Below are 16,175 nucleotides of genomic sequence, written 5' to 3' on the forward strand. Positions count from 1 at the left end.
TTAAAAACAGTTTGTTTCATTCCTTTTCACAGGTGGCACAGGCTAGTGGCCTATCGTTCCTTTACATGGTGGCTTCACGGGAGGCTTGGACACCGCGTTCGAAGAGTGATACCCGCCTGTGCCGTTCGTGCCATTAGAGAAACGTTCCCGAGCGACAGCGGTCAGTATAGGGGATTTTCTCTCGCTGTGCTGCAACCTGACCTGTATAATCTTTAAAGTCTTGTATTTTTTTTGGCATGAAAATAAGATACAAAATAAAACACCACATATATTTTAACAACGGTTGTCTCGATTTTTTAAATGAATCAAGTGTGTCTCCATTCAAGGATGGACGTCAGACATCTGTGCTCCGAATGGGTGAAGGTCTGGTCGCTGTGAAGCAGGGTGGTCACTATCTATCTAAGCTAACATAACATATTCTCGATAATGCATGCACTAAATAACACTTGTTCAAAGTCTTTCAGTAGGTTATGTCTATATAAAAGTCACACATATATCTATACTAACAATTACCATTGGATTATACAGGCCTTAGGGTCTTGACCACTATAATACACCGGTTGAAGTGTGGGTCTGTGCTCACAAGAATCTCCGGTTTGTGGCATTTGTTATTGATAAGCAACGATAAAAAGGCGATATACTGTATATTGATATAAAGGCGGTTTGCGCCGGTGGATGCGCGCTGGCATGGGGGGCTGTCAGGGGCGCGAAAGGCCAAGGTGCCAAACTACATGTACACTTCAAAAGGTGTCCCACGCCAAGGGGCCATCGGTCACATGGCCTCCTCAGACCCCCTGTCTCCAGCCAGGCCTCCCCTTGAAGCAGGCCGCCACCCTGCTATCCACATAGGTGTGTCTCCATTCAGCAGTCTTCCTGTGCCTTATCTGCACGCCCCAGGGCCATCCATCCCACCCCCCTGTATCAAAGGCAGTTCGCGCCGGTGGATGCGCGCTGGCATGGGGGGCTGTGACGGGCGCAAACGGCCAAGGTGCCAAACTACATGTACACTTCAAAAGGTGTCCCACGCCAAGGGGCCATTGTTCACATGGTCTCCTCAGACCCTGTGTCTCCAGCCAGGCCTCCCCTGAGGCGGGCCGCCCCCCTGCAATCCACATAAGTGTGTCTCCATTCAGCAGTCTTCCTGTGCCTTATCTGCACGCCCCAGGGCCATCCATCCCACTTCCCTGTATCAAAGGCGGTTTGCGCCGGTGGATGCGCGCTGGCATGGGGGGCTGTGACGGGCACAAACGGCCAAGGTGCCAAACTACATGTACACTTTTAAAGGTGTCCCACGCCAAGGGGCCATTGTTCACATGGTCTCCTCAGACCCCGTGTCTCCAGGCAGGCCTCCCCTGAGGCAGGCCACCCCCCCTGCAATCCACATAAGTGTTTCTCCATTCAGCAGTCTTCCTGTGCCTTATCTGCATGCCCCAGGCCCATCCATCCCACCCCCCTGTATCAAAGGCGGTTCGCGCCGGGGGATGCCCGCTGGCATGGGGGGCTCTGACGGGCGCAAACGGCCAAGGTGCCAAACTACATGTACACTTCAAAAGGTGTCCCACGCCCAGGGGCCATCGGTCACATGGCCTCCTCAGACCCCGTGTCTCCAGCCAGGCCTCCCCTGAGGCAGGCCGCCCCCCTGCAATCCACATAAGTGTGTCTCCATTCAGCAGTCTTCCTGTGCCTTATCTGCACGCCCCAGGCCCATCCATCCCACCCCCCTGTATCAAAGGCAGTTCGCGCCGGTGGATGCCCGATGGCATGGGGGGCTGTCAGGGGCGCGAAAGGCCAAGGTGCCAAACTACATGTACACTTCAAAAGGTGTCCCACGCCCAGGGGCCATCGGACACATGGCCTCCTCAGACCCCGTGTCTCCAGCCAGGCCTCCCCTTGAAGCAGGCACTACAATGCATGTATTCCCGAAAACTGTTGATCGAATAAGAGAATGGGTCAGACATTGCGGATATCCACTGGATGAGCTGGAAAGTAGAGTCCAACAAGTCTTACAGGACAAGAGGGGTTATCGATACCGCATCTGCAGCCGGCACTTTTCCTTGGACATGTACACAACTTCTTGGGTAACAAAGAAGAATAAACCACGACATACATACGTCATTCATTCACAAACACACCCCTGTTTCTAATACTTTATAAACCACTTGATATGTCTCATGAGAACATCTTTGTGCTTTGCAAGTCAACTCCTGAACGTGTTACCTGGCAACCACTGAGATCTACGCTAATCTGCTCGTCGTCGTGCTATCCGTGATCTTCTGTGACCGCTTAGAGCAAACCCATCAGTGTGCTACCCTTGGCCACCCACCTATTCTCCTGTAACATAATGCTCTGCTTGCTGAATCCAACTGTTTGTTGGTCAAGGTAAGGCCATGTATCCTAGTCATATTTCGCAGATTTTTAAATTTCTATCTATTTACGAGTTGAGTACACAATAGTGCTAGGTTCATTGGTCTCATTGCTATTGACTTGAGTTTCCATTGCTATGCTATCAATAGATCTATTTATTTTCATCTGTGTCTATTGTCATCGAATTGCACCCTTTGGGGGTTCAGTCTATAATGTAAGCATGTTTCCTTCTCGTGCAATACAGAACATCCAAGGGATGAGTCACATGTTCAGTTTTTAGTCACATCATTTATACATTTCTGCAACTTATGCAAATACTAAGCCGCACATAATGAACTGGTATAGTTCCTGTGACCAAAACAAACCTTGCATTGATCATTGTATGATTCATTTACTTTTGTATCAAATCTTTATTCTTGAAGATTGTATAATAATGTCGATATTTACTTTTCAGATTTATCAACAATGCCTGCCTGTTCGATTAGCGGTTGCCCTTCGAAGACCCATGATAAATCTGAAGGCACTACAATGCATGTATTCCCGAAAACTGTTGATCGAATAAGAGAATGGGTCAGACATTGCGGATATCCACTGGATGAGCTGGAAAGTAGAGTCCAACAAGTCTTACAGGACAAGAGGGGTGATCGATACCGCATCTGCAGCCGGCACTTTTCCTTGGACATGTACACAACTTCTTGGGTAACAAAGAAGAATAAACCGCGAACGACACGGAAATTGCGCGAAAACGCTATTCCCACTCTATTCGTCCACATTCCGCCACCGGTGAGTCAAGTGTCCGGATTTAGCTTTAGGCCTTGCGGTAGTGTGTAGGTAGCCGAATGGATTAATTGATATTGTAGGTGTTCTATCCCTTGTAATAATTTCGATATTGATATGAGTATATAGTTTTTTGAATAATGACATTTATCAATATATTCTTTTTCGATTTCATAACCCACAAACGCAATGTATATATATATATATATATGGGGACAGGGAACTGTGCTGTATTGAGCATTTTTCAAGTATTCTGTCGGCTTACATGGCTATTTTTAATATTGGCATTTCATTATCAATCATTAATTGACCTTTACAACTTCTTGACTATCCCTTCAATCTGAAGCAAGAACATTCTACATCCTTGACGTGGTCGCAGTTATCAACCACTTCTAGCGCGTATCAGGTAATCTTACTAGGCTAATCCGCTACATACTTGTTTTATGCATGTCAAGTAATAGTTTTATTCTATCGTGTAATTACTTTACCGAATGTTTGGTTACTGCTTTCCAATTGATATACACCTTAGTTATCGTCCACTGGTGTTTGTTTTCAGTTCTAATTAGTGTTATCCATACTAATGCAAGTACTGTCTTTCAGGGAGATGCTGAAGCGTCCGCCACATCTACAACATTTCTAGATGTTCTTCAACAGCAGGAGGTATGGATACTGACAGCTCCATCGAGCGTCATCATCAGAGCTGGAATTCTTGTCGTTTGATTGTTCTACACAATGTTTCATTCGTGGTTAGCCGTTGATATGTACCTGTGCTGTCGACCCCAGGTGTGTGTTATGTTTTCACAATTGTAATCCTCACTAATGCAAGTACTATGTTTCAGGCAGTTGATGGAGCGTCAACCCCTGCACTTGATGCAGAGCCTGACATTCAAGTATACGAATCGGCGCAACAGCTTTGGAAGTGCGCACTATTTGCAACATCCATAGATATTCTTCAGCAGCACGAGGTATGGATAATGACAGCTCCATCATGCGTGATCATATAACGTGATTCCATTTGCTATACTTTCCTCCCTATTAACGCAAGTGCTGTGTTTCAGGGAGACGACAAAGCTTCCACCACAATCACAACATCTCATTTAGATGATGCAGATGTAAAGGAATTGTTGAAAAAAGTCGATGAAATGTGATCATATTTAGATTTTCCTTGATTCTTTTGGACAATGCATCATTTGCGGTTATCTCTTTATATGTACCTGTGCGTTCGACCCCAAGTGTGTGTTATGTTTCCAATATTGAAAACCATACTAATCCAAGTACTGTGTTTCAGGGAGACGACGGAGCTTCCACCACAATCACAACATCTCATTTAGATGATGCAGATGTAAAGGAATCATTGAAATAAGTCGATGAAATGTGATCATATTTGGATTTTCCTTGATTCTTTTGGACAATGCATCATTTGCGGTTATCTCTTTATATGTACCTGTGCGTTCGACCCCAAGTGTGTGTTATGTTTCCAATATTGAAAACCATACTAATCCAAGTACTGTGTTTCAGGGAGATGACGGAGCTTCCACCACAATCACAACATCTCATTTAGATGATGCAGATGTAAAGGAATCGTTGAAATAAGTCGATGAAATGTTATCATATTTGGATTTTCCTTGATTCTTTTGGACAATGCATCATTTGTGGTTATCTCTTTATATGTACCTGTGCCGTCGACCCCAAGTGTGTGTTGTGTTTCCAATATTGAAAAGCATACTAATGCAGGTACTGTGTTTCAGGGAGATGCGGATGCCTCCTCTCCAATACAACTATTCATGGCAGTCCATGCAGAGCCAGAGGTATGGATACTGACAGTTCCATTGAAATAGATCATCACTGGTCGAATACTTGTCGTTTGATTGTTGCACACAATGTTTAAATTGTGTTTGGCTATTGAGATGTACCTGTGTGTTCGTCCTCACGTGTGTTTTATGCTAACAATATTTTGATACATAGTAATGAAAGTACTATGTTTCAGGGAGACGATGGAGCCTCATTCCGTGCTGTCTATGCGGATACAGAAAATATAGTCGTTGCAGCGCAGGAGGAAGGGAGGACATGCGGAAACGAATCGGAGCTACAGCGTGCAGTTGTTGAAGGTCGAGTCAAAAAAGTTGCAAAGAAAAAAAAACAAAAAAAGGTTAGTTACAAACAGTTCAAAACTTTAAAAAAATGTTTGTGCTGGGGACTATTTTATGTTTTTTTCCAGTCAATTCTACTACACTCCATCTTGTGTTTAAACTGAACATCCCTTTTCCAATCTCTCCTCCAGTTACCCGTGGGTGTCAGAACTATACACACACAGACAGTGAAGCGAATGAGAGATGTGGCTTGCCAGACCGTGTACACTATGGAGGAACTATTAATTGAGGCGAGGCGTGTTCAGGCTCGAGATGCTCATGTCCAATGGCCAGAACATGAATTAACTGTGTTTGGAGACTACAGCAAATTTGCATTGGACCATAGCTACAGTGCGACCGCACCACCACAAGAAGATGTTATTGAATGTATTGAAGATAGCTCTGAAGTGGTTGCAGATCAATTTACACAATCTACACCCGCCAAAAATTTGCCACCAAAAAACCTGTCGACATTGTTGTGTTCTCCCATCAATGTTGAAGTAATAGATGTTGAAATGACAGAGAATGAACCAGCCGCAGCATCCATAGACGCATCCGAACTTGATATCAGCGATATTACTTTCCAATGTGTTGAAATCTACACAACGTCAAAGGCCGAAACAATGTTGACGCAGGATGACAGCCTAATGAAAGAGAGAAAATACATTGTATTCAACAGTTGTTTGATGGAAATTATAAGTATGCTGAAATGTGTGCATTCCATTAGAGGGAAAGTATGTGGGAAGCCATTGATTAATGTGACTTGTCAAATAAAAGGCAGTAACGTCAAAATAAATGCCGCCTGTATATTAAATCATAGGTTCTCATGGTCTGCACAACCGATGCTGGGGAAACTGCCAGCAGGCAATCTACTGTGTGCAGCTGCATCACTTTTTAGTGGCTCCAGTTTTAGAAAGTAAGAGGCTTTCTTTCAGTTTGTGGGACTCCATTTCATTTCTAAAGCGCTGTACTACATATACCAACGTGATTATCTGTTTCCGGCCATTAGTGATGCTTGGAAAATTGAACAATTGTCTCTAGCAAGTACATTCGATGGCAACCGATTCAGGCTAGCCGGCGATGGACAGTGCGACAGCCCTGGATTTTCTGCCAAGTACTGCACCTACCACTTTCAGGAAATGGATAGTAAGAAAATTGTGAGTTCGGTGGTCGTGCAGGTTACACAATGTACATCCTCAGTGGCCATGGAGAAACTAGGTTTTATAAAATCAGTGGAATATCTAAATCGAGGGGAATGCACATCGACCTCATAGCCACGGATAGACACGTTTCAATTGCCAAGACAATGAGAGAGCAGTTCCCACATACTAAACATCAATTTGAGGTATGGCATCTTGCTAAATCAATTAATAAGAAAATCTCGGCTGTAGGGAAAAAAAGGGTTTTGAAAGTATTTTGCAGTGGTCACATTCTATCACCAACCATCTTTGGTGGAGCTCAAAAACTTGTGAGGGGTCAGTGGAAATACTACTTGAAAAATGGCGGTCACTGATGCACCACTGTACCAATGTTCACTGCTGGACAGCAAATGAACATTTCCACCAATGTGAACATGGCCCTTTGTCCCCAGAGGAGGCACGGAAGAAGAAGTGGTTGTTTCCATCTTCACCGACACACATAGGCATTGAGAAGATTGTTTTCGACAAAACTCTATCAAGAGATTTGAGAGGACTGACAGAATTCTGTCACACAGGAGATTTGGAGGTGTTCCACAATATGTGCCTAAAGGACAGGCCAAAGCGCTTGCATTTTAGCTTTCGGGTCATGAAACATCGCACTCTACTAGCGGTCTTGGCCCATAACAGCAATGTCGGACGTGAACAATCTAGGACTAGGGGTAAAGTAAGGATGCCTCGCTCCACTAAGGTGTTTTCAAAACGAAGTAAGCAATGGGTGATCAAACCAGTCTATGATGAAATGCAGTTCGACTTTGTGAAAGGCCTTATTGTTGCTGTGTTAGAGAAGCACAGATATGGAATTTTGGACGTTTCTGTGCAGAGCAGTGATCCATTGCCACCGAACATTGCGACTGTGCCATGCCCACCCGAAGATACAAATCCCGGTTTAAATAATTGCAATATGATTGTCTTTTTGTAAATAAATGGTATTGTACAGTGTACCTGTAAACCTAACCCCTACCTTCACCATCATGGGTGGCGAACAAGCTGAGTGTCATCTTTGAATTCTCTCTATTCACCTCACATATGTGTATGTATATATTTTTCTCATGTCTCATCTCATGTAAATGTAAATGCTGCGCACTGTTAACGGAGGGGACGCTTGCGTATTGCAAATAATAAAACAAACAAACAATAAATCTCACTTTTAACTCAACTCCTATGGTACTTTATACTTTCCCTGATCTTCCACCAAAAATTAAATGTCTCAATTTGGGCTGCAAAGCTCGCAGACAACGGGGACAAAATTGGGGCACTTAGAACGCGCCAGCCAAGCGGGCCGTGGCATTTGGGAGAGAAGCCAGTTCGCATTTGCACATTGAGGCGCACTACATAGACTGATTCTAAACTTCAAGTTCTCACAGATGCCTATACTATGTGATGTTGCAAATAAAGAATGCGAAGGACAGCGCCCAGATGATGCCCACAAGTCGCACTGGAAGTATAAGGGTCTATTGTTTTTTGACCTTGAGACAGGGACCATGCCGAAAGAACTACATTTGAAGGGAGTGCGCAATAACGTAAGAGACGATAAGGCAGAAAATTCAGAAACTAGACTGAGTTTCATTTTAGGTCAGTATACGAAAAATCGTTGTCAAGAGCACGGTCCGTTTTACAGACTGCATTACGAAGAGACACAATGGAAATTTCAAATATAATGTAAGTAAATCTTTACACGCTTTTATACCGGAATGAAGATTTAATGAATGGATGCATAAATAAATGAATGAATGAAGAGCTAGGAAAAGCAAGTAAAACTGTTCGTAGTGGGCACATGGGCATGCAGGTCCACTGGTCTCACCGATCTCGGTCCTTGGCCCAGTCACTTTTCCCTGCACTGCCTACCTGCACTACGGGACTGTCTCTGTATCCTTCAGCCTCTTCTCCCGGCATTTACCTTGCACTTGCCACCAGCTGGCCCTATTATTTAATTTGTATTCAACTAACCATGTACAGCCCTTCCCCATGCGCGATCAGAAAGACACCTGGCCTAGTAGGATCGTTGTCTGTCTGCCCTTGTTCCCCACCTGCCTCGTCACGCCTAGAAACACTTGAGTATAGGCGCGTTACAAATGCCATATCATATATCATATCATTCCTCACGCATGTAGACTAACTGTCGTTTATCATTGTGTGTTGGACTCGATTTATCTTGTTACTTTTCGCATTGATTTTAGAGACGAACATACTCCATTGAACTATCCTTGCAAGTAAATAGTTGCTGATCGGCCGTAATAAATAAAATTAGTAATATTAATGAAGTTCGGCTAGCGAGACTATTTATAATTTTTTTGTTTTCATAACAGGTATTTGATCCCATTCTGCCACTGCCATCTGTTTGAGACACCGGCGGATGGATTCCTCAGCAGACACCTGCAGCTTCGTGTCAACAACTGGAGCACGATCACCATATTATGGGACGATCGCCAAGGGCCCACATGCCCTTACGCTGTACTAGTGGCTAGAAGCAACATAACAACCTTTAGGCTGGACTAGTGCCTAGTTGATGGAACAGCCTTACGGTTCACCGTGCTTCGAAAGTGATTCTTTTTATGAAAATGAACACCCTGTGTACCATAAAGGAACAGCGCGTGACTCAAGATGAAACGGAACAGTTATTGCGGATACAGATAAAAGAAAATAAATGGCTTCCGGAGTTCATATGCCAATTGCTGAATATTCTCTAAACATTTAATGTCAAATAAATGTACTTTACCAAATGTACCGTGTTGCTGTTTCATTTTAAAGTACAGTTTCATATTCTGAATTGTGGCGCGCTGTGTTGTGAGTTGATCTGTGTTGGTTTCCGGGCTCTGTGTGGAGTCGCGCAGAAGACGACTGGGCGCATTTGCCTACGCAGCACAGTAACATCACGGGGAGAGGCGGGGAATATAAATGTTTTGATAATGTCAGGCTTAGGGGCGGGGGAATTGATTTAGTGCCGCAAAAGCCAGGGCGATCGGGGAAAAGATAGGATTATCAGAAAATGGCGGCTCCCTGGTGCTTGTTTTCGTGTGCGTTTAATGGACGAAAACTCGGGTAAGGTCCATAGGAAAGTTTTCTAAAATCGAGCCACTTAGGCTTAAAAAAACATGGCCGACCCTTAGGGACAATAAACATTTTTACTAGACCATGCCTTTAAGTACAGTGTAGTCCCCGAACCCCCACAAAGGAATGTTCACACACTGTATTACTGAAAACACTGTCTTTATATAATTAATATTAAAAGGTATGCACACGATCACAATAACACACTTTGTACTCGGAAATCAACAATGATAAATATATACAATTCTAAAGTGGTACCACTAATGTTATCAAATCTCATTAAAGAGCATTAACGGTACGGTTAAAATGTCACACAGATTAATAACGAGGAAACCAGCAATAGAGATAGGAAGGAACGCAAGATGGTTGAAACAATAGGCAGATTTCTGGCCCCTAGCACTAGGCACAGTTCTGTGTGGAGATCCCCCCACCTAGGCAACCTGTAAAATAAAGATATATAGCACAAATAGCACAAGCCCAGTCCATATATTGTTCACTAGTCTTATTTCCTCCTATTAAGGTTTTACCCCCCCCCAATGTACCTGGTGGAGTAGAGTTCTTTGAAGATGCGTCGACAGATCCTTCTGGGGTGACTCCCTTTAAAGCAGGAGCCACGGATCGTCGAGAGGCATCAAGGAACTCGGCGTTCGGCGTTGGGGAATCGACGGGCCTTCTTGAGTGCCCTCCCTTTAAGGCAGGAGCCACGGGTCGTCGAACGTCCGACGGAGAACAGGTTGAACTACGGCGGTGAAGTGGCAGCTTCGTTCCTAACGGTGCTCATCGGCGGCGGAGCGTTGGCGTCCTGCAAGGAAGAGGCGTGCGGGGCACCTCGGTGACGATAGTTCTGGACCGCAAAGAGAGGATGAAGAACTGTGGCCTAACAAGGGCGTCGAGTCGTTGGCGTCTCTGTGGTCTTTTAGGTGGCGGGAAACCCACCGGCGGATGCTCCTCGGCGTGTCGATGGTCGAGCCTTCTCCAGCGGGCAACGATGCAGACGAGAGCGTCAGATGATCAAAGGAAGTTCTTAGGCAAACGGGAGCACAGCGGCTCCGGTCGGCGACGGCGGTCGTCGACAGTGGTGGACAACAGTCTGGGTGCTTCTCTTAGGGATTCCGCGACAGTCCCCGTTTCCGGTCGGCAGCCTGTCGTAGGCCTGTCTACCAGGGAGTGTTGGCAAAGAGCAGCTGTGCACGATAGTCCCTTGTAGCTCGGGAAGAGGGCGCCTTACCAGGTCCTCTCTGGGTCAGTCCTTGGAGACACAGCAGCTGTCAGGTTGTGAAGGAGAGCAACAGCAATTCTCTTCCAGCAGGGCTTCAAGGTCAAGCTTCAGTTACTCCAGTTACTCGTCGTAGTGGACTTCAGCTTCCGAACAATTTCCAGTGGTGAGAGGTCCCCAGATATACTATTCTGTTTCCCATCCACACTGCTAGGTCACACTCAGCAGCCAATCATCCAGAAGGGCATTCATGCAGTCAGTCAGCCAATCAGGCACGCAGTGCATTCAGGCCATCCTTCTCCCGCTCAGACGCTCCCAACAAGGAATGTGGATTGGGACAAGTACCCAGCCATTCAACACTACACACTGCATTCAGGCCAGTTTCAGGCAGGGCTGTCTCAGTCTTTGTCTCTCATACCAGAAACCAGACAACCACAACAAGAAGTGCATATTGGTCACACACTCCATTCACCCAGGTCCCACCCACAGGAGGTACCCACAGCATACAGTCACTGGGAAGGCTCCAGCTAGTTTGGCCGGGCCTTCACAACAATACCATATATGGCACTTCCATCCAACAGCCAGTCAGGGGGAAGGGACAGAGTCAGGGCTTCCCAGGACTTGGGGAAAACAAGGAAATAGGTAATAGAAAGCAAGAGGCCACAGAGGCCATTTTGTTTTCCATCAGGAATCAACTGATCCTAATGGCAGGGCCGGGGTATCCCAAAATGGAGGCTACTCCGCGCACCACTCAAATTCAGCATAGAGCTGCCACCAGCCCATACCCTGCTCTGCGGGCCACCCACAGGTGCCCAAAAACATAACCTAGGGGGACAGGGTTGTACCCCCCACGCATGGGTGCCATAAGAGTATCTCACGGGTCCGTTCACCAAACCAAAAGAGAGAGAGCTGCATCGCCAGGAGTCCCACATGAACTCCTGCACGAAAAACACACGATAAAAGGCAGTAAAGGACAAGGATACGGAGGCCCTGTCCCTCCGATGCATTTCCAGCATCACACTATCAACTTTACATTAACATTTTCCAGCAGGGATCCTGACTGGGATAATCGGATTAATCTGAACAGTGAGAGAACCTTCCAATCCACCTGTATTTTCATAGGAGAATGACCCAGATCATATGTCAGGCAATAGATTGGAAGGCTCATAGGTAGACCAAGCACTTTTTTCCATATCCGGCATTCCAGCCAGAACCAGTTGAAATTCCTAATCATCGGATTTCTTTCAACCCCATAAACAGAGAAGGAATTATCTTTCATTTGTAGAATCTTATCAATGGAAGTAAAGAAAATCAACAGTAAGAATGCATAAGTTTCTTCATCTGACTTATTAGTTGTTCTGCTTTGGCATCTAGTTAGAGCTCTATTGCTGCAAGCGTGGGAAAAGCCCGTAATTTGAAGCCTAGATATGTGACTTCATTTACAATTTGCACTACCTGTTTGTTCAGTATCCACTGGAATTTGGAGCTTTCTTGTAGGGCCTTTTAAATTTGACTATGTTTGATTTTGCAGGGCTTATGAACAAACATTGATGTTTGCATGTGTCTCTAGTGCACTCAGCATTCTCTGGAGGCCAACTGGTGCATAGTCTAGCAGAACTAGATCACCTGCATATGCCAATAGCCAAAACACCAGGGAATTCATCACTAATGAGAAAGGACTCAGATATGACTGAATTGCGAACATCTATCAGCACGCAATTCGAGGGTCGACCTCCCCTCTCCCTTGGGCTAATTGCCCAATTATAAAGGAACCGTCCACCGCCACATGTCTCATCAACCAGGTTTCCTGTAGGAGCACTAAATTGAAATCACCAAAAACAAAACTCCAGACCCTTGAATCTCTAAATTAATTGGAATCTCAGTGTTCTAACAAAGCACACTGATCTCATCTCGGGCTAGAGAGACTCATTGGCAATCCCCAATTTCAGCAGAAACTGAGTAATTACTTCTGGTAGTAGGGGACAGATCTTTTATTTTATGGAACATCTCTCCTCTTTCTTCCCCCCTCTCTCCTCATGGGTGGATCTGTTGCTTCAAACATGCTTGTCTTTTGCCCACTCACTCTCCCTCCTCTCTTCGAACTATCTTCCTCTTATTTTCCCACACTCCGGTTCGAGGGGAGACTGTCACCATAATCCCAACTCTCCTTAAATCGGAACTTGCATCCATCAATGCTCTGGTGCCCACCCAGGATTTGAGACCCAATTCTATAATGTGTGCGTGATTTCTATATGGAAATTGCACATATTCTATGTCCCGCGATGAGAAAAAATACAAAGTAGGGATTCTTTTGAAGGTGGATATTAAAGTACTCCTGTTTAAGGCCTTATTGTCTCTGCCGTTGTGTGAGCCTTCCATCCACAATCACGGAATAGCAAATGGATTGTCTACATGTGCCACTTTTTGAGCTCTTCTTCACATTTTTCAAACACTGCCACAGACCTAAGCAGCTTGCCTATGCCACTAGTATTTGGGGTCCCATCAGCATTTTCTTCTCTGTTTATCTTTATGCCGTTTGTGTGATTCTCCTGAGATCACTCACACAAAGGTTGGTTTACCAGGTTGGATGTATTGGTTTCTCTCTTGCTGATTCCAGACTGAGATGCCTTTGGCTACTTGAGGAAGATCGGAGCTAGCTTTAGTACTGAGATTTTTCTTGTGTAATTTTTGCTGGTAGCATCATTCACCTCCCCTGATGCTACTGGAAATAGATTTTGACTATCAAGCATAATCCTGTGGGCTTCTGTTTGTGCAGCTTAGTCTACCACACTGCGTGTTTGTTGTGCTGCCTCTTCCATTGTTTTCCGATTCTTGGCGGAATTGATTGTTTTTGGACCACTGTCTTTCCCCTCTGTCCGGCAGGGAGATCTTGCTGAAAAAAATGAGCATTTGCCACGCTTCTGCCTTTTTCTTCTTTTGTTGTTTGGAGTTTTGTGCGTTTGCTTCCAGGGGAAGACGATGGAACCGCTATTTCTTATAATTTATTTTTGATTTCTGGGACTAAAGCATGAAAGCCATTGCCCTTTTTCTTCTTTCTCCAGCAACATGTTGCCTGACCTTGCTCAAATGTTAATGATCCATGTGGGAGATATTCCCTTTTCTCGTTATTTCGTGGAGGGATGGGAGTGGATTGACCTCCTGTAGTCAGGGTCATCTACTATTTGTTCTAGCCTCATGACCTCTTCCAAGACTGATTCTGACAGAGGGGTGTCATCCAAGTCATAGTATATCACTGCTTCTTTGCTAGGATCTGAGCCACCCCCTTTTGGCAAGAGTAACTGTTATTTCTCTTCAATGGAAGCCATTTTGCCTTCTATCAGTTCCATGTGATAACTCATTATTTGGAAAGTTTCTTGCATCTCCCCAAGGGTATATTGTCTCTTTTATAGATTCTGTTTTCAGATATTTTAGGGCATCAGGTTTTCTGAGACTTAGAACTGTTTGAACATCGACTACTGCTGATTTGCCATTTTCTATTTCTTTGGTCACCTCCATTAGCACGCCTGAGTGACCCTGTACTTCACCTTTCACCAACTCAAACACATTTACTGGAGAGTTTAGGACAAAGCTCAAGGTAGAAAGTGTTCACCTTCTCTAATTCGAGATGTTCAATCTCCTGGTTCTTTAGGGCACCTAAGGGCTGGTGACATTCCATTTCCGCCTTCTCAGATCTCCCGGATGTTCTTGCTTGATCAGTTAAATTATGTGTCATTTTTTCATTATTGGAATTTTGGATGGACTGGGAACTACTACAGCATTGTCCATCTTCCACATCGTGTTGCTCTGTAGAATTTTGGTAATATCCCTGTATGCCCTGCCGTTCGGCATGAGACCTTCATTGAGGCCAGATTGAATGATGTCTCCTAAACTGCGGCATTTGCGGATAGGGAAGTAGTCATTGATTTGTTTCTTTTACTTTTGCAGCTGTGAGAGTGTACTCCACCAGGCCGTGGGCAGATGCATGATCTAGATCTTGCCTTGCATCGTCTGCTTGATCAGGCGCCTCCAACAACTCTGGACAATCCATTTGCCTGCTGTGATCTGCTCAGCACCCTTCCATTTCCCTGTTGGTGAGTGTTCTTTTTTTCCAGACTCACTCTGTTTCGAAGGTTTGGCCAACTTAATCAGGGTTTTGATCCCAACTCCCCTCGTTTCTGGAGCTCTGAGGTCATCCCGCAGCTGCCCACTGTGAAGATTATATGATTGAGTCATAACTTCGCAGCCACAGCCTCCCAAGATTTATCTCTGAGCAACACACACCTATGATCAGTGGCAGTCTATAGGGTGCGTTGTGAAACTTTGTGTGGCACTGGGAAATGCACACAGTACTTCTACTCAGCAGGGGTTCAAAGGTACCCCAGTTTTGGAAAGTGATTCCCAAATCCTATAATGAAAATTGATTATCTCAGTTTACAGGTCTTTAGAATTAGATGGCTTGGAAACTTGGAGGCTCTTTCTCGCCGTCAACCTTCAGCCTTCAGCCAAAAACGGAACACTCCTGCACTCTCCGCTATGCTATGTGTACTGCTGGGGATTTGGAGAGCGGGCTCACGGGATTCAGGTAGTTGACACAGAAAAAAAACTCCCGACTCCTGTCGCAGAACTAAGTTCACCAGTGTACACCAAACATTGAACACTCCTGTACTCTCAGTTATGCTCCGCGTACTGCTGGGGATTTTGAGAGCGGGCTCAAGGGATGCAGGTAGTTGACACAGAAAAAAAGACTCTGGACTCCGGTGTCAGAACTAAGTTCACCAGGATACGCCAAACACCGAACACTCCCGCACTCTCCGACTGTAGTTATGCGAACTAAACGACGCATAGGCTAGTAAACGTGTTAAAGAACACCAATCTTTTTTTTCCGATACTCTTCGAGGTTTTCATGTGTTGTTGACTTACAAAACATTTCTAACAACTGTTCAGATTAACTCATTTTTATTTAATTTGGTAAAGTGGATGGCAATGACACTACAAATTATACTACTGCGGTTGAGGTACTGTCTGCATAAATCCACGGTATTGTCCATGGTCACTGGGGAATTCATCACAAATGGCTCGAACCACAAAGTCAGGTATTACTTGTTGAACACGAAATCCAAGTCTTTCATGAATCCACCATGTAAAGGCACGATATGCCACAAGGCTGTACCACCTGTGTAAGATACAGAAATAGTTTACATGGATGTACCCTATAATCGATATTTTTTTCTTTGCACTACCTTGTAAAATGTAAGGCATTGTTATGCTTTAAAAAGTACCTTTTCATGCAAAGTACTGATACTTCTTGTGATTTCAAGTAGGGATAAATTAGAAATGTGAATGCACATTCCAGCAAAAACAGTTTCGGAGTGAAAGAAACATCATTGTTCGGCCGATAAATCTAACGATGAACACTTTATTTTCAGATTAGAATGGTTAATT

The 16,175-nt window shown here is 44.7% G+C and overlaps 1 protein-coding gene across 10 annotated transcripts in view; it reads right to left on the reverse strand.

The window, feature by feature from the left end:
* LOC138581369 (uncharacterized) overlaps window positions 1–16,175 on the reverse strand; it is a 3,536,879-nt gene that overhangs the window by 2,042,680 nt on the left and 1,478,024 nt on the right. The window lies entirely within an intron of this gene.

This window comes from Ambystoma mexicanum, chromosome 3p, assembly GCF_040938575.1.
Source record: "Ambystoma mexicanum isolate Mex_15411 chromosome 3p, UKY_AmexF1_1, whole genome shotgun sequence".
NCBI classification, from domain to species: domain Eukaryota; kingdom Metazoa; phylum Chordata; class Amphibia; order Caudata; family Ambystomatidae; genus Ambystoma; species Ambystoma mexicanum.